Source organism: Eschrichtius robustus, chromosome 10 (assembly GCF_028021215.1).
Source record: "Eschrichtius robustus isolate mEscRob2 chromosome 10, mEscRob2.pri, whole genome shotgun sequence".
Taxonomy (NCBI): Eukaryota; Metazoa; Chordata; class Mammalia; order Artiodactyla; family Eschrichtiidae; genus Eschrichtius; species Eschrichtius robustus.
In genome coordinates this window covers 95,256,936-95,284,091 of record NC_090833.1, presented here as the reverse complement: position 1 = coordinate 95,284,091, position 27,156 = coordinate 95,256,936, and the positions used below count along the sequence as shown (strand labels likewise).

Sequence of the window (27,156 nt, the reverse complement as noted above, 5' to 3'; positions counted from 1 at the left end):
TAATCAGGCCCCGCGGAACTATGTGAGCATGGTAGTAAACATAGGCCTTTTGCCTATTATAGCATGCAATTTGAGTCAGTTGCTTATGCCTATCTCAGTTGTCTTAAGGTTATAGCCACAACTGCAAATTTAGTGGAAGCCTTGGCAGATTTGACTCTAGAAAATGAAGTTTATTTGCAAACTCCACACATTGTCCACAGTCTTCTTAACTCTGAATTGACAACATTTCACTGCAAGTGTCACTAGATTCACTTCCTGTGAAATCCTGCTTTCACCACCTAATCTTTATCTTAAACTTTACAACGTTCTCAATCCTGCTACACTACTACCTCTGTCTCACAAAGGTGAGGACCATGACTGCAAGGTAACAGTGTCCCATGGGAATTCCCTGGTAGTCCATTGCTTAGGACTCCGAGCTTCCACTGCAGGGAGCGCGGGTTCGATCTCTGGTCGAGGAACTAAGATCCCGCAAGCCACGTGGCGCAGCCCAAAACAAAAACAAACACAAAACACAAAAACAAAACAAACAAACAGAAAACAGTGTCCCATTTTGTGACACCGTGTCCTGAGTAAAGATGTTACCAAGTCCAAGCTTGCTGTGCTTGCCGCACGACAGGCCAATAAATCGTAGATGAGGTGTTGAGGCAAGGAATATGACTTTATTCGGAAAGCCAGCAGACCGAGAAGATGGCGGACTAAAGTCTCAAAATAACCATCTTATCGGGGTTTGGATGCCAGTTTCTTTTATAGCACAGAGATGGGGAGGAGATGAGGAGGTAAAGTAAAAGGGCCATAAGTTTTGCGAATATCCCCTGGAATGGCCAGCCTCAGGGAGGGGATGTGTTAATTTCTTCTTAATTGCAGCCATCCACAGGTGGACAGAGTCCGTATGTTTCCCTGAACAAAGGCACTTTGGTTTAACATTCAGGCAGAGGAACAGGGTTCCCCGAGGCAGGCCATTATGTACAGACAGTATCCTTTTAGTGAACAAAAGCAGCGGAAGGCAAAGGTTAAAGTCAAAGAAACAGATCCAACGTGTAGTCAGATTTGGCTCCTCCCTGTTCCAGTTCCCTACTGTCAATGTCCATTCCACAGTCTTGTGGAAAAAGGGGTGACGGCCCTTCTAATTGCTTCGTCAGATGGAACTTTCCGGGAGTGTCCACCATCGGTGCCAGTGTTCCAAACGTTGTTTTTTTTTTGTTGTTCCTCTCTGGAAAGTGTCTCCTTTACACCTGTAGCCTTAAAAAAATATTCTCAGCCTAAAAGTTGAGAGTTATGATCTATTTGACGGGAATTTTGAGAGCTCCAAGCCTGGGAAGCAGCATCTCAAGTTAAGGAATTTGGCAGTTTTCTATGTATGGGAAGATGCAAGAGTCTGGGCTCACTGAAATCATTCATTTGATATGTACCTCAGCTACCTGGGGCCTGTATCCTATATTCTCATATCCTGAGTTTCGTCAGGGCTCACCGGCTCACGTTGGAGGGCTGCAATCGCTAATGACTGATGTGTCAGGCAATATTCCATTTCTCAGATCCTCTCCTCTTGGTCAGGATTTTGACCAATATTTGGGAGACATTTCAGGATCAAATTTTGTCCCACGGTGCTGGGAGGCTCATCCCAGGTCAGGGGAGAATTCTTGATATGCCACTCCAGGTGCTAGTTTTTGGATTAGGCCCTATTGATAATTAAAGATCCTCTGGATCCTCTATCTAATTATGATCCAGGAGACATTTTCTCTTGTTGCTTCCTCCCATACCTAGAATCACACTATTACAATTATTTTATGTTATAAATGTGATCTATTTCCTCAAGATGTTTAGCCATAGAAGTATTGTTGGAGGCCTGGTTACATACTGAGTACTTTAAGAGACACCAATCTTATAAAATAGACAAGATATAAGTAATGCAGCTAGTAACGTTAACAAAGACACAGTGCAGCAGGGAGACACAAAGAGCAAACAATCTGGAAACAAAGAACAATGATCAGTATAACTACTTGTAATCCAATTGCAATAGCGAGTGACCAGAGGTACCATAACTGAGTTAGTGAGCCATCCGCTGTTTCAGTGTACCAGCAGTGCATACTTAGACATGCACGGCTTAATCTTTGAGACAGGCATACACTACTGGCAGGATCAACCAGGTAGAGAGAAAAAGATAAATGTTTCAATTCTGCTTACAAGGGTATAATTTAACAAATTACTGTAAGTCATAATTAGTTTAAGGGGAGAGTGTTGCTTACACCTGGAAAACACAGATTTAAAACAGTCATTTTTCAGATAGAAACCATAAAAATTATAACCATAGTCACCAGTTTACCCAGTCACGTGCAACTAATCGTTTTTGTTAACAGCTTTATGAAGCCATCAGGTTTCCCATTAGAATTCTTCAAGATCTTACCCAGTTCACCTTTATGGTCTGAAAACCAGAAACTTGTATTTATCCGAAGGTCCCTTCTATAAATCTTCTTGAAGAGGAAGCATTTTTGCAAAGGCATCAGAGTGAAACCATAACTGTGTACAATGACGAAAGACTTAAGAAGGCACTTTTTTTTTGGGGGGGGGGTGTAATTCAGATTTTATTGCTTATTATGTCATTCCATACAACTTTAGGTAAACACGTTGAGAAAATATACTGGGAGTATTAAACAGATGATGGCAATATTGATGAAAATGTTCAAGTGTTTTACATAAGGTAGTTAAGAGGCACCGCTGCCACCATCACCCCCCCCCCCGAAATTTGTACATTTCGTATAAAAAGAGTCAAAATAGTTCATTGGCATTTAACTAGCATTATTCCTTGTAATCTATGAACCACGATATGCCTGAATAATTTCAGAATCTTCAGAGCAAAACAAAGCATTTTCTTCCACTAGCAGACATAGCAGTTTCAGTTTCTTTAAAAAACAAGCAAACAGGGCTTCCCTGATGGCACAGTGGTTGAGAATCTGCCTGCCAATGCAGGGGACACAGGTTCGAGCCCTGGTCTGGGAAGATCCCACATACCACGGAGCAGCTGGGCCCGTGAGCCACAACTACTGAGCCTGCGCGTCTGGAGCCTGTGCTCCGTAACAAGAGAGGCCGCGATAGTGAGAGGCCCGCGCACCGCGATGAAGAGTGGCCCCCGCTTGCCACAACTAGAGAAAGCCCTCGCACAGAAACGAAGACCCAACACAGCCATAAATAAATAAATAATTTAAAAAAAAAAAAGAAAAAAAACCCCCAAAAAACCAAGCAAACAAATCAGCACAACAAAAACTATACACACAACCCCAAAACAAAAAAGTTGGCATATTCTAGTGGTCCGGAATTTTGACGTTTCTGTCACATTAATTCAAGAAATAAAATGTGATTCAGCATTTTAAAATGAGACAAGCTTCTTCACCATAGTTATACTTACTTTATAATTGAAACGATTTAACTGAAGCCAATGTTAACCCAGCAAAAACCATGGCTATAACTCAAGCTGCTCTTTTGATAAAGAAACTTCTTTAAAAGTTAACTATTCTTTAAAAACTCAGACCCGAGCTGCACAGGTGTAATTGAGGAACCAACAACTGACTCTTCCAGAAACCACAGCAGCAGTTCTAAGTGTTTTTGAAGCTGGGGAGTATATACAGAATCACTGTAAATGGCACATACACATCAGTAACTTCCTGCTAAAACAGCATTTGAAAGACTTCTATGTCTATTTTTACAAAGATGAGTGGGCTGAGACATACATTTGGCTACTTGAAAAGAAACAAAGAGAAGGCACGTTTAAATCTGATTACGATGCAATTGACAAAGTAACGTGGTTACTGCGGTGACATGCAACACTTTCCGATAATAAAGAGAATTCTGACTGGTAACATTTTACCAGGACATACCAAATTTTAGGAACTCCATATAATCTGTAGAATACCTGTATCATTTGGCATACAATGTAACCTAAGAAGATTTATTGCTTATTTGACAACACTTCCCGTGTAATTCAACATACCAAGTCAACCTAATTAGTAAATATCTCTCTTTGGGATGTTTCAGGGGCCCTTTGAAGCACCCCAAAGCTAGCTAAAGGTCAAAGGAACTTCATTATAATTTGATTTGGGAAGTTTTGTCCAAAAAATAAGAAAAGGGTTTAAAACAGTCAGATAGGATCACATGTCACTGTGAAACAATAGTTATTCAGTTAGCCAAAGTAACAATAAAAGATTTCAAAGGCAAGTACAGAACAGATCTCTTAAAAGGTAGAAAAACTTAAAATCTGGTATCAAAGGCAGTCCAAAATCTTAAGAAACCTTGTCTTCTTAACAGAGAGAAAAGCGAAATGCAAGTTTTGCACCAGCTTACTTTTAAAATTTATTTACTCAATTAAACTTATTTTAAACTTAGTCAATCCTGACCACGTACAGAACTCTTTTTTTCAGGGTCCACTTTCCATAAACCTTCTGTCACTTATTTTAGCACAATTCTGACTTTCAAGTGGTCAAATATCTGGAGAGACTAATTTTAGATAGACCTTCCTAAAAGATAAGTATTTTAAAAAGTTCACCTAAAGCTCTTATTTCATTTGCATTTTCTTTCCTTAAAAGTTTCTTCACATCAGGTTATTTCCTTGCTGACAAATTTGCAATAGATATAACAAGATTTTATTTAGCTTATATTAAACCTAGGCACAATAAAAGTATTATACTTAATGTTGATGACTCTAACAGCATGTCTATATTAATTAGATCAACAAACGAACGTTAGTACCAGGTCTTAATTAATACTGACTATTTCCCAGTTCACATGAACCTGAAGCTCATTTAGCTCAATTTCTCTTGTATTTAGAATAGTTTGGTTTGTAAGTGCTCACTTTTCTTTAAGCCAATTAAATAGAGCTCATCCACAAATCAACCTCAGCAATGTTATCCAAAGACAAAGACACATATGAGGACACAAACATACAGAGACGTCATAGTTGTCATTTCCAAATTTCAGCAGGGAGTCAGGTACAGCCATGTGAAACCCCTCAGTTTCCAAAAAGAGGTTGGATTCAAATTACGTTTCTCACAGATGGAAAAAATCAAACTCACTTGTCTAGATGGCTGAATTTTTACAGAAAAGACACTTAGGTTTTTTATTTATCCTTGATAAGTCAATTTCTAAATTACTTTACCCTCTTTTAAAAAGATGCATTTTAAAAAGATGGCAGAGATGACGGTTCCAGAGAAGACCAGAAAGGACGTTTGCATCTCAAAGATACAGGCAAGTTTTTCCTAGGATGACTTTGTTTCCCCTTTGTTTAATATTTACAAGCCTCTTAAGATAAACAGGGAGGGTTTGGGGAGTGGTATCTATTGGAGAGTCAATCAACTCGTTCCCCACTGTCAAAGTTCCCTGGGGCTCCTGTGGGGAAATTGGAATCAGATGCCTCAAGTCCAAGGGCGTCGCCGGGCCTCTTATAGGTTGTCAGCACAAGGGAAATTGCCCTGCTGTGGAAGTGGCTCCCGGTCCAAATTGGGTGGCCTGTGGAGTCTTAGATGGTGATACTAAATCCGGCTCCTGTGCTCTAGGGGTTCACACAGAAACTTCTATTTGATCCCCGTGGGTAGGGGAAACAGGAGGTGGTGAATGTGATGGCGGCATGGGGGGGAGGGTGGGCAGTTGGAACAACTGCCGGTGCAGCTTCCTGTTTTGCGAAACACTTATAACTGCGAGATCCTATAAAAGTTGAGTGAGCCATTCAGGGGCTACCACCCTTCTGATCCTATATTTTGGGTCCGCACCCTATTACAATAGTATATCATGTGTTTCTTAGTCATAGGCTCAGGGCTATGTTTCACCCATTTATCTAATATAGGCCCCAAAGGGCTCTCCTTCAGGGTAGATGGAGTATTTCCCATTGTGTACACCAAAACGCAAAAGACGCAAGCAAACTCTGGCATCAGTGCACACCAAACCAAGACCAAAACCAACGAACCAGTTCCCAAATCGGTTCTGAGGGGGTGTAGTGGTGTAGAGAGCAGCCGTCTGGTCCAGAAGCCCACAGGCAGCTAGGAGGAGCTGTGTTAGTCCAAAGGCTCCGGGACACATAGTCCATTCTCAGCCCAGAAGGAGCAGCCAGGGGGAACCAGTGGGAGGGCTTGACTGATTGACCTTTGTGCCTGCTATAAAGCTTATTGTTTAGCTCTTCACCAGTAAAATATGGAGGGTTTGTACGTGGCTGCATAAATGGGTCTACGAATGATGGACAAGTGTGGTATTTGTTGCCTCCGAAGTGTGAAGAGACCTAAGTAAGACGAGTTGGGCTTGCTATAGTGTGTTGGGGGGCTGAATAGTTAACAGCTGAGGTTTAGCTGCAAGAGGAATTTCCTGGCTTTTAGAGGATCAGTTAATGCCCAGAAATGTAATAGTTGTGGAGAGCCCTTGAATTTTCTGTGGGGCAGTAGGCCACCTGTATGTTATAGATGGGTCACCAACCATGTTAGGGCCTCGTGCACCAATCTCCTGAGGGGCTCTGGATTAGAACATCAGTATAGTGCCAGACGGTGCAAGGGGACACCAGGTCTTGCCAGCAAAGACTGTGGGCAATAGCTGGGCTGTTAAGATAGCCAGTAGGCAGACAGGTTAGAACATACTGGGTGCCTTCTGCAGTAAAAGTAGACTGCAGCTGGGACTCCTCAATAACTGGTACTGAATAGAACATAATAGCTAGATTGTCACAGCAAAGTAATTCCCTGGAGCCCTTTGGATAGCCTTAATTAACTGGACAGTGTTGGAAATGGGAGCCTTACTAGTGGGGATCAGCATTGATATTTCCGTAGTTGCTTATAAGGCGCCACTCATTAATAGCAGGCTTTAATAGCAGCCAAATGGGGGAATTGAAAAGGAGAAATGGTGTGTTTAATGACTTCTTCTTGTCATAAATTTTGAATTTTGGGCTGCAATCCCACAGCCCCCTGTCATACATGTTATTGGGGGATATTTGCTGTCTTAGGTGGCAGTCTTATGGGCTCCCAATATTCAGCTTCCACCAGGAAGACCAGGGATTTGGGTTTGTTCCAAATGGCGTTGCGGTACATCAAGGCATCCATAGCTGTAACGGGAAAAGGTAGGGCCAAAGGGGCTACCACCACTACAAGATTTTTAATAAAGATTGTTTCAGTAGTGACATTCAATGGAAGCTGAATGCTTTCCACTCCCCTGACTATTATGCGTTGTAATCTAACGTGTGGCCCTTGCTTATAATTGAAGGGTTTCCCAGGAAGCACTGTAATTTGAGCTCCAGTTGTCAATGAGAGCCATAAGAAAGGTTGTTTATGTGTGTCCCAAGGATAATTAGAGAAGTATATGGGCAGTTGTCCCAGAGGAGGGCCACGCTCCAGGGATCTGCCAGGTCCCTAAGGCAGAGGCCCTGGCAGAGGTCAGGGTACAGGATTCGGAGAGGTGACAGCTGCCCATCACTCCAGTCTGCTGAAGAGTCTGTAACGCCTGAGCAAAAATTTCTACCTTGTGCTTGGGCTGTCCCAAGGTTACGTCATTAGGGACCCCGATCTCCAGAGCTGCCAATACAGGGAGGTCTGTTAGTCATCCCATGAAGGATGGAGCTGTGTGAAGCACCACCCCTTGGTGGAGACCAGTAAGGGTCCCAGAAGTCCCTCTACCCCTTAAGGGTCCTCTGTTGGGTTCCTGGCCGATGGGGCAGCGGGGCCCATGTGCCTTTAGTGGCAAGTGAGACTTGGGGCTTCAGAAAAATTATCTTTCTCATATCTAGCTACAACATGGATGCAGTCCAATGCCTGTTGTACTGTATCTGACGTTTCTTTGAATTGTAACAGCATGGCTTTATAATTAGGGGGAACACAGTTCTCCCCCTTCCCTTGGAGAAATTTTTTCTAGAAAAATTTGCATTTCTATCATGGTATAGTTACATGTCTCTGTTTCTTGTTCATGCTGGTCATCCGATGTTTTGGTGCAATGGATGGTGACAGGGAATACCTGGAAGGGAGTTTTCCTCTTCCCTGACTCATATGCTGCCACTTCCCGTTTAGGGTGTCCCAGTCAGCCTCAGTGGGGTCAAGGGATGATTTGCAACAGCAGCAAGAATTGCAGCAACATAGTAGGCACTTACCTCAGCGGCATTTGCCCGCTCGGGGTGCCATGATGCCCCTGGTAGAGCTGCCTCTGTCACGGGTTAGGGCTGTGTGGGGAACTCATGGATGTATGTTTGGGGTATAGGATGGTTTGGGGTAATAGTAAAGCTGTGTAGAGACTGTGTATGTGTGATCTGGGGAGAGATGAGGGGCCTGAGTGCCTTTATGAGTGTACGGTTGGTGTAGCATGGTGCGGCTGGGTGGTGGGGCTGGTTCTGGGTGTTTTGAGGCTCTGTGTGCAGGCACTTGAGAAGAGGTAGGGGTATGCATTTTAATGTTTTGTGTGTTGGATCTGTGTGTATTCAGAGTATAGGGGTTATACATATGCTCATCCTGTAGGGTAAGAGTTTAGGGAGTGTATTTTTGGTGTGGAGGAATTTGCAGAGACTGGGGTTGTCAGTGTAAATTGGGGTTGCTAGCTGTGTGTGTATAATCAGGGGATGTGACAGAGGCTGTTTATAGTATCTCAAGAGGGAGATGGGTGTATGTTTGTATTGGGGGTGTGAGTTCATCATGTGTTGTGGGGGGAGTATTTAGGAGAAGGTTGGAAACATTGTGTCTCTCTGATGGTATTTTGTGTTTGTCTCAGCTTCTGAGGCATTGTACATACGTGGATGTTCACAGCTGTGGGGGGACTGTATGTGTTATATTTGGATTTTGGGGGTTCTGTCTTATATTAAGAAGTATGTGAGTTTGGTTTGAATGTATTTGGCTATTGTTGAAGGGTTTGTGTGTTTGCATTGGGGGGTTATATGGGGTTGGGTGGATTTTTGTGGGATATGAGGATTTAGGTGTTTGATTATTGGGGGCCGTTGGGGGTGTGTTTTTGTATTCAAGACTGTGGCTGTGATTTTATTGGGGTTTGTAGTGCATGTATACTGGAGCAGGAGGGTTCTGGGCACACAGGCATCTGCTTATAGGTAGGGAGTTTGTGTGTTTGAGGATGTTTGGAGCTCTGTGGGGCTGTGTGATGGTGGCACAGGCGACTGTGGGCAGGTGGAGTGTGTGTTGGGCTGGAAGGGAAACTCGAGGGCATGTTGGTGACTGTGAGGCGCCCATGTGAACCCCCACGTGGGCTGACCTTTGTTCCTTCTGATCTTCTATGGCTTGGACCCATCCTGATCTTCTGTGGCAGCTACTCCCCTGGAATGGTCAGCAATACTCTGCTCATTCTTAGCCAGATGAGTCAGGAAATGTCACTTCCTCTGGCAGCTGGATGTGTCTCTTGCAAGTGAGTGGTCCTGGAGTCCAGGGTGCAGGACTGGTGGACAGATGCAGAGTGAGGCTGATTCCCATTCCCCCATGAGCCCTCTCCTCAGTGAGGTGGCCAGGAGGTCAGGGCTGTATCTCCAGAGGGTCAGACATGACCAGTCCTCTCTAGAATGTGCTGGAGGTGCCAACTCATTGAATGGACCCTGCCAAGAGATAAACAGACCCCGAGGACAATTCCTAAGGGAGAAGTCTATACCTACCCATCTTCCACTTTCTCCTTTGGATGGCCTCTACCACAGGGTAAAAGCTAAGCCCACTCACACGGCCCTTCTTGGCCTGGTCTTACTGACCGGCCAGTCTCTCCCCACATCCTGGCTCACTCTGGGCCCTCTGGTGATACCAGCATGAGGCCCCCCTGCATGTCAGTTCTCACCTCCTTGCCTTGGCCCATGCTGCCCTTGCTGTTTGTCCTGCTCTTCCTCCCCCAAGGCCGTGAGTCACCTTCTCCAGGTGGGAAGGATCCACTGAAAATGCAAATTTGGGTAATTACTGCATCATCTGAGTCTCTAGCACGTGCCAGGCACTATGACGCTTGCCAAATCCATAAAAACCCCACAAAGCGGATGTGCTATTAGTTGCACCTTGCAGGTGATGAAGCTGAGGTTCAGAGGTGAGCAACCATGACCAAGTACCCTGTATGTACCAGAATGTCAATCAGACTGGTCAACATATCCAATAAAGCCAAACATTAGTCTGATCAGTACGCCTGGATGCCAGGCTGTAAAGGCGCAAAATATGTCCCAGCAAGAGAAGGAGCAGTGCCAAGTACCCCAGCAAAGAAGCAGAGTTCATATCCTGCTTTCTTAATCAAAATAGCTGCAGATCAACCCACAGTTTCCTACTCTGTTAATAGGAGGAAAATACCAATGTGCGTTGTCCTATAAAACTACCTTAAGATAGTATGTATGATCCCGAGTGCTTTGGTAATGACCCCAAATCATCATCATGAAGTTGGGATACTTCTTAAAACACTGCAAGTCTTACACACTGGCATATAGAATCTGTAAAGTCAGTTCTTTGGGTAATGATGGTAGATAGAAGTGGCCCAGAAGGACAGAAGACAGAAAATAGAGCAGAAACTATTTGTCCAGAGGTGACAATGGGTCATAGCCAAGGTTCAAGCATTACTAGGGAGGTGGTGAAAATAGTAATGGGCATGGAGTGTAATAAGTCAAGGATATCTAATGTAGTTTCCAATGAAAGTTTGTGAAAGACATATAACTAAAAAGATAATAGGCTGGGAGGTGAAATAGTACAAAACATTTGATATATTTTTTACAAAGATAAAAGAAGATAGAAATGAACATTAAAGAAGTAGGTCAAATAGAAAAACTGTAAGATGGTAATAACCTCACAGTATGATGAGGCAACTTAGATTTATTTTGTTTAAATAAATTGGTAGACTATATTTAGAGTAGTTTTAAGTTTAAAGAGAATTTGAGCAGAGTATAGAGTTCCCATACAGCCCCTCACATCTATTCCCCAAACCAAAGTTTCCCCTATTATTAACGTCTTGCATTAGTGTGGGGCATTTTTTACAATTGATGAGCCGAAGTTCATATATTACTATTAACTAATATCCATAGTTTACATTACAGTTTACTCTGTTGCATATCCTATGGGTTTTGACGAATGTATGACAAGCATTGACCATTACAGTATCATACAGAATAGTTTAAGTGCCCTACCTTTTCCAGGATGTCATATAGCTGAAATCATATAGTATGTATCCATTTCAGTTTGGCCTCTTTCATTTAGCAATATGTGTTTAGGGTTCCTCCATGTCTCTTCCATTTAGTACTCTTATAGCTCAAGCTGCCATAACATAATACTATAGGCTTGGTGACTTTAACAACTCACAGTTCTAGAGGCTTGGAAGTCTAAGATCACGGTGCTGGCCAATTCAGTGCCTGGTGAGGGCTCTCTTCCTGGCTTGCAGACAACTGTCTTTTCACTGTGTCCTCACATGGTGGAGAGAGACAGAAAAAACTCTCTGGTTTCCTCTTCTAGGGGCACTAATAGAGCCTAATCCTCATGACATCATTTAATCTAATTACCTGCCAAAGGCCTCATCTCCAAATACCATCACTTTGTTAGAGCTTGAATATATGAATTTTGGGGGGACAGAATTCAGTTGATAGCCTCATTCTTCTAACAGTATAAAATATGACGAATAAAGAAAGCTCATCATTAGATTATCTCTTTTCTAGCAATACATAGATATTTACTTGCTTGTTATAAACTATTTACATATTTTAAGGTAAATGAATTAAAGATTTTAAAAAGTCAGGTAGAACAAGATAAGAAATTGTAGGTACAAACATGTTGAAGCAAAAACACGTAAACCCTGCCGTTGCATGGTCTCAAAAATTCAGTTAGAGTTCTAAGGTCTGATTTAGGTTTCCACCTCTGGTTCATGCCATTTGCTCTACCACAACAATAGGGATGGTGTAGTATGCTAAAGTTAGGACATTAAAAAAACCATTAGAAAACAGATACCTCGCTAAACTGAATGTTTATTTGGTGTGAATTGAGGCTGTTTCTTCTTAACGATATGATTCATATTAAAACTTGTCAGGACACAGTAAATTAACTAAACGTAACTTGGGGAGAAGTTTTACTTTTTACAGAGATAAAATTAACCGTTTTAACTCGCACGATTCAATAGCATTTAGTACCTTCACCATGTTGTGCAACCCTTACTTCTACGTGGTTCAAAAATATTTTTATCGCTGTAAACGGAAGACCTACCCATGCTTTCTTCTACCTAACCCCTGGGCAGTCACCAATCTGCTTTCTGTCTCTATAGAGACATCTATTTGGATATTTCATATAAGTGTAAATTATACAGTATGTGACCATTTATGTCTGGCTTCTTTCACATAGCATAATTTTCAAGGTTCACCCATATTGTAGTATGTATCATTACCTCATTTCTTTCTTCTTCCCATCTTTAATGAGGTATAATAGAGAAATAAAAATATATATTTAAGATATACAACTTGATGTTTTGATATACATATACATTTTTGAAATAATTGCCACAATCAAGCCAATTCACATATCCATCACCTCATATAATTACCATTTTCTTTTTTCTTTCTTTATGGTGAGAACACTTCAGATCTACCCTCTTAGCAAATTACAAGTACACAATACAGCATTGTTAACTATATGCACATTGTTGTACACTAGATTTCCAGAAATTATTCACCTTGCATAACTGAAACTTTGTACCTCGTGATCAGTACCTGCCAATTTTCCCATCCCCTCATCTACTGTCAACCACTGTTCTGCACCCCACATCTATGACTATTTCAGATGGCACATAAAAGTAGCATCCTGAAGTGTTTGTAGCTGTCTTTCTGTATCTGGCTTATTTCACTTAGCATAATCTCTTTCAGGTTCATCCATGTTGTCACAAATAGCAGCATTTCCTTCATTTTAAGGGCTGAATAATATTCCATCGTATACAGGCATACCTTGGAGATACTGCAGGTTTGGTTCCAGACCACCAAAATAAAGCAAATATTGCAACAAAACAAGCCACATGAATTTTTTGGTTTACCCGTGCATATAAAACTTATGTGTATACTATATTATAGTGTGTTAATGTGCGATAGCATTGTGTCTAAAAAACCAATGTACTTACCTTAATTTTAAAGTAATGCTAATTGGGAAAATGGCACCAATGGACTTACTCAATGCAGGATTGCCACAAACCTTCAATCTGTAGACAACGTAGTATCTGCAAAGCACAATAAAACGAGATATGCCTGTTTATATACCACACTCTATTTATCCATTCATGAATCTACAGACACTTCAGTTGATCCAATATCTTGGCTACTGTGAAAAGTAAACATGGAAGTGCATATGTCTCTTCACGATACCAATTTCATTTCCTTTTGCTGTATACCCAGAAGTGGGATTGCTGAGTCATAAGGTAGTTGTATTTTTAATGTTTTGAGGAACTTCAATACTGTTTTCCTTAGTGGCTGTATCAATTTACATACCCAACAAAAATGCACGAGGGTTCCCTTTTCTCCACATCCTCATCAACACTTGTTATCTTTTGTCTTTTTGATAATCGCCATTGTAATAGGTGATATCTCATTGTGGTTTGACTTGCATTTCTCTGACAGTTAGTGATGTTGAGCACCTTTTCATACATCTGTTGGCCATTTATATGCCTCCTTTGGAGAAATGTCTATTCGAGTCCTTTGCCCATTTTTAAAAATAAATTAATTTAATTAATTTATTTATTTTTGGCTGCGTTGGGTCTTTGTTGCTGAGTGTGGGCTTTCTTTGGTTGAGGCGAGTGGGGGCTACTCTGTTGTGGTGCACGGGCTTCTCATTGCAGTTGCTTCTCTCATTGCAGAGCACGATCTCTAGGTGTGCGGGCTTCAGGAGTTGTGGCGTGTGGACTTCGTTGCTCCACGGCATGTGGGATCTTCCCAGACCAGGGCTCAAACCTGTGTCCCCTGCATTGGCAGGCGGATTCTTAACCACTGCACCACCAGGGAAGTCCCCCATTGGGATTTTAATAGGGATTGCATTGAATATGTGGATCACTTTGGGTAGTATGGATATTTTAATGATAGTAAATCCTCCAGTTCATGAACATGGGATGTCTTTCCATATTATCAGTGTCATCTTTAATTTTCCTCATCCATTTTTTATACTTTTCAATATAGAGATCTTTCACCCCTTTGGCTAAATTTATTCCTAAGTATTTTATTCTTTGTAATGAAATTAAGAATGGGGTTGTTTTCTTAATTTCCTTTTTTGGGTAGGTCATTCCTTTTGTATAATGACTTCTATATGCTGATTTTATATCCTGCAACTTTACTAAACTCACTTATGAGTTCTAACAGTTTTTTGGTTTTTATTTATTTATTTATTTACTTACTTACTTACTTTTGGGTGTGTTGGGTCTTCGTTTCTGTGCGAGGGCTTTCTCTAGTTGCGGCGAGCAGGGGCCACTCTTCATCACGGTGCGCGGGCCTCTCACTATCGCGGCCTCTTGTTGCGGAGCACAGGCTCCAGACGTGCAGGCTCAGTAGCTGTGGCTCACGGTCCCATTTGCTCCGTGGCATGTGTGATCTTCCCAGACCAGGGCTCGAACCCGTGTCCCCTGCATTGGCCACTGCGCCACCAGGGAAGCCCCTCTAACAGTTTTTATTGCTATTGTTGTTGAATCTTTAGGATTTTCTACATGTATGATCGTGTGATCTGCAAACAGGTAATTTTACTTCTTCCTTTCTGATTTGGATGCATTTTATTTCTTTTTCTTGCCTAATTCCTCCGTCTTCCAGTGCTATGTTGAATAGAAGTGGTAAGTGTGGACATTCTTGCGTTCTTCCTGATATTAGAGGGACAGCTTTTAGTTTTTCACTGTTGAGTAAGATGTTTGCTGTGGTCTTTTCTTTTTCATATGCCTTTATTGTGTTGAGGTACATTCCTTCTACACCTAATTTGTTTAGAGTTTTTATCATGAAAGGATGTTGAATTTTGTCAAATCCTTTTCTGCCTCTATTGAGATGATCATATGATTTTTCCTTCATTTTGTTAATGTGGTGTATCACATTGGTTGATTTGTGTATGTTGAACCATCCTTGCATCCCAGGAATAAATCTGACTTTAGCATGGTGTATGATAAGTTAAATTTATTGTTAAAATTGGTTTGCTAATACTTTGTTGAGGATTTTTGCATCTATGTCTATCAAAGATATTAGCTGTAATTTTCTTTTCTTGTAGTGTCTGTGTCTGGCTTTGGTATCGGGGTAATGCTAGCCTTGTAAAATTAGTTTGGAAGTGTTCCCTCCTATCCAGTTTTTTGGATGAGTTTGAAAAGGATTGGTAGTAATTCTTCAAATATTTGGCAAAATTCACCAGGGAAGCCATCTGGTCCTGGATTTTCTATTTTGCTTTTTTTTAAATTATTGATTCGATCTCCTTATTTGTTATTGGACTGTTCAGACTTTCTGTGTTATCTTGATTCAGTGTTGGTAGGTTGTATGTTTGTAGGAATTTATCCATTTCTTCTAGATTATCACATTTGTTGGCATAATTGATAATGGACCCTTATGATTCCTTTATTTCTGAGGCATCACTTGCATTGTCTCCTCTTTCATTTCTGATTTTATTGAGTTGTCTTTTGTATTTTTTTCTTAATTCGTGTAGTCAAGAGTCTTTGAAATTTATCTTTCCAAAAAACACCACTTAGTTTTGTTTCTATTTTCTATTGTTTTTCTATTCTCTATTTGATTTATTTCTGCTCTAATCTTTACTATTTCCTTCCTTCTGCCAAATTTGAGATTACTTTTTTCTTCTTTTTCTAGTTCCTTGAGGCATAAAGTGAGATTGTTTACTTGAGGTTTTACTTCTCCTTTAATGTATGCATTTATCACTACAAACTTCTCCTGTAGTACTGCTTTTGCTGCATCCCATAAATCTTGGTGTGTTGTGTTTCATTTTAGTTTGTGTCAAGATTCTTTTAAAATTCCCTTTTGATTTTCTCTTTGACCCAATGGTTGCTCAAGACTGTATTATTCAACGTGATAAATATAATTAACATTGCTGTGTGTTATGCATGAAGGTTAAGAGAGTAAATCCTAAGAGTTCTCATCACAAGGAAAACATTTTTTTCTTTTTCTTTTATTTTGTGGCCATATGAGATGATGTTCACTAAACTTACTGTGGTAATCATTTCTTGATGTACTTAAGTCATATCTTTATGCTGTACACCTAAAACTTATGCAGGGCTCTATGGCAGTTACATCTCAATAAAAGTGGAACCGGGGAAAAGAGTATATTGTTTAGTTTCCACATATTGGTAAATTTTCTTGTTTTCTTTTCTTTATAAAAATTTTGTGTTTAATTTAATTTTTTGCTGTGTTGGGTCTTTGTCGCTGCATGCAGGCTTTCTCTAGTTGCAGTGAGCAGGGGCTACTCTTTGTTGTGGTGCACGGGCTTCTGATTGCAGTGGCTTTTCTTGTTGCAGAGAACAGCCTTTAAGGCACGCAGGCTTCAGTAGTTGCAGCACTCTGGTTCAGTAGTTGTGGCACGTGGGCCCTAGAGCGCAGGCTCAGTAGTTGTGGTGCATAGGCTTAGTTGCTCTGCATCATGTGAGATCTTTGCTTACCAGGGAATGAACCCATGTCCCCTGCATTGGCAGGCAGATTCTTAAGCACTGTGCCACCAGGGACCTCCAGATATTCCTGTTTTGTTACTATTATGGGATTTCTAGTTTCATACCATTGTGATCAGAAAAGATACTTGAAATTATTTAAGACTTTTTAAATTTGTTAAGACTTGATTGTGGCCTAACATATTATCTATTCTGGAGAATGGTGTGTGTGTACTTGAAATGAACGTGTATGTGCTGATGTTAGATGAAATGTTTTGTATATGTCTGTAAGGACCATATGGTCCATAGTGTTGTTCAAGTCATGTTTGTTGATTGATTTTCCATCTGGGTGTTCTATCCATTATTGTAACTGGGTTATTGAAGTCCCTTACTATTCGTGTACTGCAATCAAGTTCTCCATTTAATTTTGATATTTCCTTTAGAGCTTTATGTGCTCTGATGCTGGATGCATATATAATTGTTATATCCTCCTGTTGAGTTGACTCTTTTATTATCATATAGAAACCTTCTTTGTCTATACAGACAATTTTTGACTTAATGTCTATTTTGTCTGTTATGCATATAGGAACTCTCACTTTGTTTTTGTTGCCATTTGCATGGAGTATCTTTTTCCATTCCTTCACTTTGAGCCTGTATGTGTCTTTTAATCTAAAATGAGTCTCTTGTAGGCAACATAAGGTTGGATATTGTTTTTTTATCCATTCAGCCACTCTATGCCTTTTGATTGGGAAGATTAATCCATTTATATTAAATCAATTATCGATCAGTAAGGACTTACTATTGCTATTTTGTTAATTGTCTTACGTGTGTTTTGCAGCTGTTTTGTCCTCTTTCTCTGTAGCTTTATTTCATTGTTGTTTGATTATGTTTTTGTAGTGATTTACTTTGATTCTTTTCTCTTTATCTTTTGTTTATTTATAATAGGCCTTTTCTTTGTGGTTAGCTGAAGGCTACATAGAAATCTTGTAGTTCTAAACATCTATTCTTTTACTCCCACCCAAACTTTGTGTCCTTATAGTCAGTTTCCTTCTTTGTACATTGTTAACAAATTTTAACTTTTATCTCAAGGTTAAAGTACTTTATACAGCACCATTACAGTGTTATTATGCTATATTTGTGTGTGTGTGTATGAGTTTACCATTGAAATTTATGCTTTTGTTTGCTTTTGCATTTCTGTTCACATGTTTTCATTTCAAAGTGATCTCCCTTAAGCATTTCTTATAAGGCAGGTCTAGTAGTGATGAACTCACTTTGATTTTGTTGACTTTATCTCTCCTTTATTTTTAAAGCATAATTTTGCTAGGTATGGTCATTTTTGCTCACAGGTTGTTTTTTTTTTTCAGTACTTTGACGATATCATCCAACTCTCTCCTGGCCTGTAAGGTTTCTGCTGAGAAATTCACAAATTATTTTCTGGGAGTTCCCTCATATGTGCCAAGTCACTTTTCTCTTGTTCCTTTCAATATTCTCTCTTTGTACTTCACACTTAACAAGTTGATTATAACGTGATTGCGTGTAGTCTTCTTTGTGTTGATCCTATATTGAGCCCTTTGAACTTACTTCTACTGCTACACTATTTATTTTCTAGATATCTTATATCCTTTTTGTTCTTCAGTTCCTTCATTATTACATTCTTTTGTGGTTGATGTGTTTCCCAGTTTACCATTTTGATTCTCTTCTTATTTCTTTTCTGTATATTTGTGAGGTAATTTTCTTAGTGCTTATCCCAGGGGTTAAAGTAAACATCTTAATTTTATGAAAAAACAAATTTGAAGTAATAACATTTTCATTTACTAATAACAAAAATTCTGCTTATTTACATCCCGTATCCTTGTTTACACTGCACTTGTCACAAATGACATCCTTATGTATTGTGTGCCCATTAATAGCCTTATAATAACTATTTTATATATTTGTCTTTTAAATCACATTTTGAAAAGAGGCATTACAAACCCTAACTGCAAATGTGTTGGCCTTTTAAACTTAGTGTAGTTACCTTTACCATTGTTCTTTAATTCTTCATATGGTTTCAAGTTACGTTTCATTTCAGCCTGAAGGATTCCTTTAACAATTCTTATTGAGCAGATCTACTAGTAATGAACTTCATCAGTGTTTCTTTATATGAATGTCTTAATTTTCCTTTATTTAAAAAAAATCTGGTAAAATATACATAACATAAAATTTATCATCTTAACAATTTAAGAGTGCAGGCCAGAGGCATGAAATATATTTACACTGCTGTGCTATCATTACCATCATCCATCCACAGAACTTTTCATCTTACAAAACTATAATAGTCTGTACTCATGAAACAACAACTCTCCATTTCCCTTGCCCCCTCACCCCTGGAAACCACCATTGTACTTTCTGTCTCTGTGAATTTGATTACTCTATGTACTTCATATAAGTGGGATCATACAGTATTTGTCCTCTTGTGACTGGCTTATTTTACTTAGCGTAATGCCTGAAAGTTGATCCATGTTGTAGCATGTGTCAGAATTCCCTTCCTTTTTAAGACTGAATATTGATTTATTGTTTGTATAGGCCACATTTTGTATATCCCTTCATCCCTCAATGGACCCTTGAGTTTTTTCACCTTTTGCCTATAGTGAATAATTCTGCTATGAACATGGGTGAACACATAACTCTTTGAGTTCATAATTTCAATTCTTTTTGAGTATTTAATAGGAACTTGAATTATGGGATCATATGGTAATTCTATTTTTAATGTTTTGAGGAATGACCATACTGTTTTCCTTTCTGTGTGCACCATTTTCCGTAGCCACCAACAGTGTTCAAGTGTATACATACTGGATATTAACCTTATCAGCTATAGGATTTGCAAATATTTTCTCCCATTCAGCAGGTTCATTTTATTTTTTGATGAAAGAAGTATTTTTAAATTTTGAATACCTAGTTTATCTATTTCTTTTATTACGTCCACTTTTAGTGTCATATTCAAGAACTCTTTGCCAAATTTCATGTCATGGTTTTCTTCCCAGAACTTTCTTCTAAGAGTTTTATAGTTTTAGGTCTCACATTTAGGTCTTTGATTCACTGAGTTAATTTCTGTATGTGGTGTAAGGTAAGGGTCTACCGTCATTCTTTTGAATGTGGATATTGTTTTTCCAGTACCATTTGTTGAAATCGCTATCCTTTCCCCATTGGGTGGTCTTGGCACTCCTGTTGAAAATCATTTGGTGATGTATATACGGGTTTACATCTGGGTTTCTATTTTGTTCCACTGGCCTATTCTCCGTCCTGTATGTGTGTTTATGCCAGTACTATTTTGATTACTGTGGTTGTGTAGTAGGTTTTGAAATCAAGAAATTTGAAACTTCAAATTTTGTTCTTTTTACATATTATTTTGACTATTCAGGCCTTTTAAATTCCATATGAACTTTAGGATGAATTTTACCACTTCTGAAAAAACCTCACTGTGATGTTTAAAGAGATTGCTTTTAATCCGTACATCCCTTTAAGTAGTGTTGACATATTAACAACATTAAGTCTTCCAATCTGTGAACACAAGATGCCTTTACATTTATTGGTGTCTTCATTAATTTCCTTCAGCAACGTTTTCTAGTTTTCAATGTACATGTCTTTTGTCCCGCTGGTTAAGTTATTCCTCATCTTTTACTATATTTCATGATATTTTAAATGGTTTTTTTTTTTTTTTACTTTCCTTTTCAAACTTTTCATTCTTAGTGTATAGAGAAACAACTGATTTTTGAGTGTTGATTTTGTATCTGGCAAATTTTCGAAATTCATTTATTAATTCTAACAGGGTTTTTTTTGTGCGTGTGTGTTGTCTCTGAACAAATATAATTTTATTTCTTCCTTTCCGATTTAGATGCCTTTTATTTTTTATCTTGCCTTATTTATTTGGCTAGGAATTCCAGTACTTTGCTGAATAGAAGTGGTGACAACAGGCATCCTTCCTTTGTTCCTGATCTTAGGGAGAAAGATTTCACCACTGGATATAATAGCTGTTGGTTTTCTATCTGTGACCTTTGTTATGTTGAAGTCATCAACTTGTATTCCTGGTTTGTTGAGTTTTTTTTTTTTTTTAATCATAAAATGGCATTGAATTTTGTCAAATGTTTTTTCTGCATCAATTAAGATGATCACATGGAGTTTAGTTCCTTCAATCTGTTTACATGCTATGCTACATTGATTGATTTTCATATGTTGAACCCACCTTGCCTTGCAAGAATAAATCCCATTTGGTCATGATGTATAATCCTTATAATGGGCTGTTCTGTCTCTTATTATTTTTTAAAGGGTTTTTGCATCAGTATTCATAAGGGATATTGGTCTGTAGTGTACTTTTCTTGTAGTGTCTTTAGGTTTGTAATTGATGTAATGTTAACCTCATAGAATGAGTGAAGATACATTCTCTCCTCTTAAATTGTTTGGAAGAACTTGAGAAGGATTGGTGTTAATTCTTCTTTAAGTTGTTGGTAGAATTCACCATGAAGATACCTGGTGCTGGGCGTTCAGTTGTTGGGAGAGTTTTGATAACTGATTCCATATCTTAACTTCTAGATCTGTTCAGATTTTGTATTTCTTGGTAGGATGTGTGTTTCTAGGAATGTGTTCATTTCATCTAAGTTATCAAATTAGTTGGTATACAACTATTAATAGTACTCTATTGTAAGCCTTTTTATCTCTACAAAATTGGTAGTGATGTCCCTTTCTTCATTTCTGATTTTACATATTTTGTTCTTATCTCTTTTTTTTTGTTTGTTTGTTTGTTTTTTTTTTAAACATCTTTATTGAAGTATAATTGCTTTACAGTGGTGTGTTAGTTTCTGCTTTATAACAAAGTGAATCAGTTATACATATACATATGTTCCCATATCTCTTCCCTCTTGCATCTCCCTCCCTCCCACCCTCCCCATCCCACCCCTCTAGGTGGTCACAAAGCACCGAGCTGATCTCCCTGTGCTATGCGGCTGCTTCCCACTAGCTATCTATTTTACATTTGGTAGTGTATATATGTCCATGACACTCTCTCACCCTGTCACATCTCACCCCTCCCCCTCCCCATATCCTCAAGTCCATTCTCTAGTAGGTCTGTGTCTTTATTCCCGTCTTGCCACTAGGTTCTTCATGACCTTTTTTTTTTTCCCCTTAGATTCCATATATATGTGTTAGCATACTGTATTTGTTTTTCTCTCTCTGACTTACTTCACTCTGTATGACAGATTCTAACTCATTCCACCTCATTACAAATACCTCCATTTCATTTCTTTTTATGGCTGAGTAATATTCCATTGTATATATGTGCCACATCTTCTTTATCCATTCATCCGATGATGGACACTTAGGTTGCTTCCATGTCCTGGCTATTGTAAATAGAGCTGCAATGAACATTTTGGTACATGATTCTTTTTGAACTATGGTTTTCTCAGGGTATATGCACAGTAGTGGGATTGGTGGGTCGTATGGTAGTTCTATTGGTAGTTTTTTAAGGAACCTCCATACTGTTCTCCATACTGGCTGTATCAATTTACATTCCCACCAACAATGCAAGAGTGTTCCCTTTCCTCCACACCCTCTCCAGCATTTATTGTTTCTAGATTTTTTGATGATGGCCAATCTGACCGGTGTGAGATGATATCTCATTGTAGTTTTGATTTGCATTTCTCTAATGATTAATGATGTTGAGCATTCTTTCATGTGTCTATTGGCAATCTGTATATCTTCTTGGGAGAAATGTCTATTTAGGTCTTCTGCCCATTTTTGGATTGGGTTGTTCGTTTTTTTGTTATTGAGCTGCATGAGCTGCTTGTAGATCTTGCAGATTAATCCTTTGTCAGTTGCTTCATTTGCAAATATTTTCTCCCATTCTGAGGGTTGTCTTTTGGTCTTGTTTATGGTTTCCTTTGCTGTGCAAAAGCTTTTAAGTTTCATTAGGTCCCATTTGTTTATTTGTGTTTTTATTTCCATTTCTCTAGGAGCTGGGTCAAAAAGAATCTTGCTGTGATTTATGTCATAGAGTGTTCTGCCTATGTTTTCCTCTAAGAGTTTGATAGTGTCTGGCCTTACACTTAGGTCTTTAATCCATTTTGAGTTTATTTTTGTGCATGGGGTCAGGGAGTGTTCTAATTTCATACTTTTACATGTATCTGTCCAATTTTCCCAGCACCACTTATTGAAGAGGCTGTCTTTTCTCCACTGTATATGCTTGCCTCCTTTATCAAAGATAAGGTGACCATATGTGCGTCGGTTTATCTCTGGGCTTTCTATCCTGTTCCATTGATCTATATTTCTGTTTTTGTGCCAGTACCAAACTGTCTTGATTACTGTAGCTTTGTAATATAGTCTGAAGTCAGGGAGCCTGATTCCCCCAGCTCCATTTTTCGTTCTCAAAATTGCTTTGGCTATTCGGGGTCTTTTGTGTTTCCATACAAATTGTGAAATTTTTTGTTCTAGTTCTGTGAAAAATGCCAATGGTAGTTTGATAGGGATTGCATTGAATCTGTAGATTGCTTTGGGTAGTAGAGCCATTTTCACAATGTTGATTCTTCCAATCCAAGAACATGGTATATCTCTCCATCTATTTGTATCATCTTTAATTTCTTTCATCAGTGTCTTATAATTTTCTGCATACAGGTCTTTTGTCTCCTTAGGTAGGTTCATTTCTAGATATTTTATTCTTTTTGTTGCAATGGTAAACGAGAGTGTTTTCTTAATTTCACTTTCAGATTTTTCATCATTATTGTATAAGAATGCAAGAGATTTCTGTGCATTAATTTTGTATCCTGCTAATTTACCAAATTCATTGATTAGCTCTAGTAGTTTTCTGGTGTCATCTTTAGGATTCTGTATGTATAGTATCATGTCATCTGCAAACAGTGACAGCTTTACTTCTTCTTTTCCAATTTGGATTCCTGTTATTTCTTTTTCTTCTCTGATTGCTGTGGCTAAAACTTCCAAAACTATGTTGAATAATAGTGGTGAGAGTGGGCAACCTTGTCTTTTTCCTGATCTTAGTGGAAATGGTTTCGGTTTTTCACCATTGAGGATGATGTTGGCTGTGGGTTTGTCATATATGGCCTTTATTATGTTGAGGAAAGTTCCGTCTATGGCTACTTTCTGCAGGGCTTTTATCATAAATGGGTGTTGGATTTTGTCGAAAGCTTTCTCTACATCTATTGAGATGATCATATGGTTTTTCTCCTTCAGTTTTTTAATATGGTGTAATCACGTTGATTGATTTGCGTATAGTGAAGAAATCTTGCATTCCTGGAATAAAGCCCACTTGATCATGGTGTATGATCCTTTTAATGTGCTGTTGGATTCTGTTTGCTAGTATTTTGTTGAGGATTTTTGCATCTATGTTCATCAGTGATATTGGCCTGTAGTTTTCTTTCTTTGTGACATCTTTGTCTGGTTTTGGTATCAGGGTGATGGTGGCCTCGTAGAATGAGTTGGGGAGTGTTTCTCCCTCTGCAATATTTTGGAAGACTTTGAGAAGGATAGGTGTTAGCTCTTCTCTAAATGTTTGATACAATTCGCCTGTGAAGCCATCTGATCCTGGGCTTTTGTTTGTTGGAAGATTTTTAATCACAGTTTCAATTTCAGTGCTTGTGATTGGTCTGTTCATATTTTCTATTTCTTCCTGGTTTAGTCTCGGAAGGTTGTGCATTTCTAAGAATCGGTCCATTTCTTCCAGGTTGTCCATTTTATTGTCATAGAGTTGTTTGTAGTAATCTCTCATGATCGTTTGTATTTCTGCAGTGTCAGTTGTTACTTCTCCTTTTTCATTTCTAATTCTATTGCTTTGAGTCTTCTCCCTTTTTTTCATGATGAGTCTGGCTAATGGTTTATCAATTTTGTTTATCTTCTCAAAGAACCAGCTTTTAGTTTTATTGATCTTTGCTATTGTTTCCTTCATTTCTTTTTCATTTATTTCTGATCTGATCTTTATGATTTCTTTCCTTCGGCTAGCTTTGGTTTTTTTTTGTTCTTCTTTCTCTAATTGCTTTAGGTGCAAGGTTAGGTTGTTTATTTGAGATTTTTCCTGTTTCTTGAGGTAGGCTTGTATTGCTATAAACTTCCCTCTTAGAACTGCTTTTGCTGCATCCCATAGGTTTTGGTTCGTCGTGTCTCCATTGTCATTTGTTTCTAGGTATTTTTTGATTTCCCGTTTGATTTCTTCAGTGATCACTTCGTTATTAAGTAGTGTATTGTTTAGCCTCAACGTGTTTGTATGTTTTACAGATCTTTTCCTGTAATTGATATCTAGTCTCATAGTGTTGTGGTTGGAAAAGATAGTTGATACAATTTCAGTTTTCTTCAATTTACCAAGGCTTGATTTGTGACCCAAGATATGATCTATCCTGGAGAATGTTCCATGAGCACTTGAGAAAAATGTGTATTCTGTTGTTTTTGAGTGGAATGTCCGATAAATATCACTTCAGTCCATCTTGTTTAATGTATCACTTAAAGCTTGTGTTTCCTTATTTATTTTCATTTTGGATGATCTGTCCATTGGTGAAAATGGGGTGTTAAAGTCCCCTACTATGATTGTGTTACTGTCGATTTCCCCTTTTATGGCTGTAAGTATTTGCCTTATGTATTGAGGTGCTCCTATGTTGGGTGCATAAATATTTACAATTGTTATATCTTCTTCTTGAATCGATCCCTTGATCATTCTGTAGTGTCCTTCTTTGTCTCTTGTGATAGTCTTTATTTTAAAGTCTATTTTGTCTGATATGAGAATTGCTACTCCAGCTTTCTTCTGATTTCCATTTGCATAGAATATCTTTTTGCATCCCCTCACTTTCAGTCTGTATGTGTCCCTAGGTCTGAAGTGGGTCTCTTGTAGACAGCATATATACGGGTCTTGTTTCTGTATCCATTCAGCCAATCTGTGTCTTTTGGTGGGAGGATTTAATCCATTTACATTCAAAGTAATTATCGATATGTATGTTCCTATTCCCATTTTCTTAAATGTTTTGGGTTTGTTATTGTAGGTGTTTTCCTTCTCTTCTGTTTCTTGCCCAGAGAAGTTCCTTTAGCATTTGTTGTAAAGCTGGTTTGGTGGTGCTGAACTCTCTCAGCTTTTGCTTGTCTGTAAAGGTTTTAATTTCTCCATCAAAACTGAATGAGATCCTTGCTGGGTAGAGTAATCTTGTTTGTAGGTTTTTCTCCTTCATCGCTTTAAGTATATCCTGCCACTCCCTTCTGGCTTGCAGAGTTTCTGCTGAAAGATCAGCTATTAACCTTATGGGGATTCCCTTGTGTGTTATTTGTTGTTTTTCCCCTGCTGCTTTTAATATGTTTTCTTTATATTTAATTTTTGATAGTTTGATTAATATGTGTCTTGGTGTGTTTTTCCTTGGATTTATCCTGTATGGGACTCTCTGTGATTCCAGGAATTGATTAACTATTTCCTTTCCCATATTAGGGAAGTTTTCAACTATAATCTCTTCAAATATTTTCTCAGTCCCTTTCTTTTTCTCTTCTTCTTCTGGGACCCCTATAATTCGAATGTTGGTGCATTTAATGTTGTCCCAGAGGTCCCTGAGACTGTCTTCAGTTCTTTTCATTCTTTTTTCTTTATCCTGCTCTGCAGTAGTTATTTCCACTATTTTATCTTCCAGGTCACTTATCCGTTCTTCTGCCTCAGTTATTGTGCTATTGATCCCTTCTAGAGTGTTTTTAATTTCATTTATTGTTTTTTTATCATTGCTTGGTTCCTCTTTAGTTTTTCTACATCCTTGTTAAATGTTTCTTGCATTTTGTCTATTTCCAAGATTTTGGATCATCTTTACTATCATTATTCTGACTTCTTTTTCAGGTAGACTGCCTCATTTCCTCTTCATTTGTCAGGTCTGGTGTGTTTTTACCTTGCTCCTTCATCTGCTGTGTGTTTTTCTGTCTTCTCATTTTGCTTATCTTACTGTGTTTGGGGTCTCCTTTTCACAGACTGCAGGTTTGTAGTTCCCGTTGTTTTTGGTATCTGTCCCCAGTGGCTAAGGTTGGTTCAGTGGGTTGTGTAGGCTTCCTGGTGGAGGGGACTAGTGCCTGTGTTCTGGTGGATGAGGCTGGATCTTGTCTTTCTGGTGGGCAGGTCCATGTCTGGTGGTGTGTTTTGGGGTGTCTGTGGCCTTATTATGATTTTAGGCAACCTGTCTGCTAATGGATGGGACTGTGTTCCTTTCTTGCTAGTTGTTTGGCATAGGGTGTCCAGCACTGTAGCTTGCTGGTCGTTGAGTGAAGCTGGGTCTTGGTGTTGAGATGGAGATCTCTGGGAGATTTTCACCATTTGTTATTACGTGGAGCTGGGAGGTCTCTTGTGGACCAGTGTCCTGAAGTTGGTTCTCCCACCTCAGAGGCACAGCCCTGATGCCTGGCTGGAGCACCAAGAGCCTTTCATCCACACGGCTCAGAATAAAAGTAAGAAAAAATAGAATGGAAGAAAGAAAGAAAGAAAGAAAGAGGATATAATAAAATAAAATAAAATAAAGTAAGATGAAATAAAATAAAGTTATTAAAATAAAAATAAAAAATACTTATTAAGATAAAAAAAAATTTCAAGTAAAAAAAAAGGACGGACAGAACCCTAGGACAAATGGTGAAAGCAAAGCTATACAG

At 38.9% G+C, this 27,156-nt stretch overlaps 1 long non-coding RNA gene across 13 annotated transcripts in view; it reads left to right on the top strand.

The window, feature by feature from the left end:
• The window catches only part of LOC137770801 (uncharacterized), a 61,388-nt gene that overhangs the window by 8,892 nt on the left and 25,340 nt on the right, over positions 1-27,156 (top strand). For 8 of the 13 annotated variants that reach the window (XR_011075235.1, XR_011075241.1, XR_011075229.1 and 5 more), the window contains exon 3: positions 5,158-5,232. The exons of the other annotated variants lie outside the window; for them this stretch is intronic. This is a non-coding gene — a long non-coding RNA (uncharacterized lncRNA). The remainder of the gene's footprint in view (positions 1-5,157; positions 5,233-27,156) is intronic. 13 annotated transcript variants of the gene reach the window in all.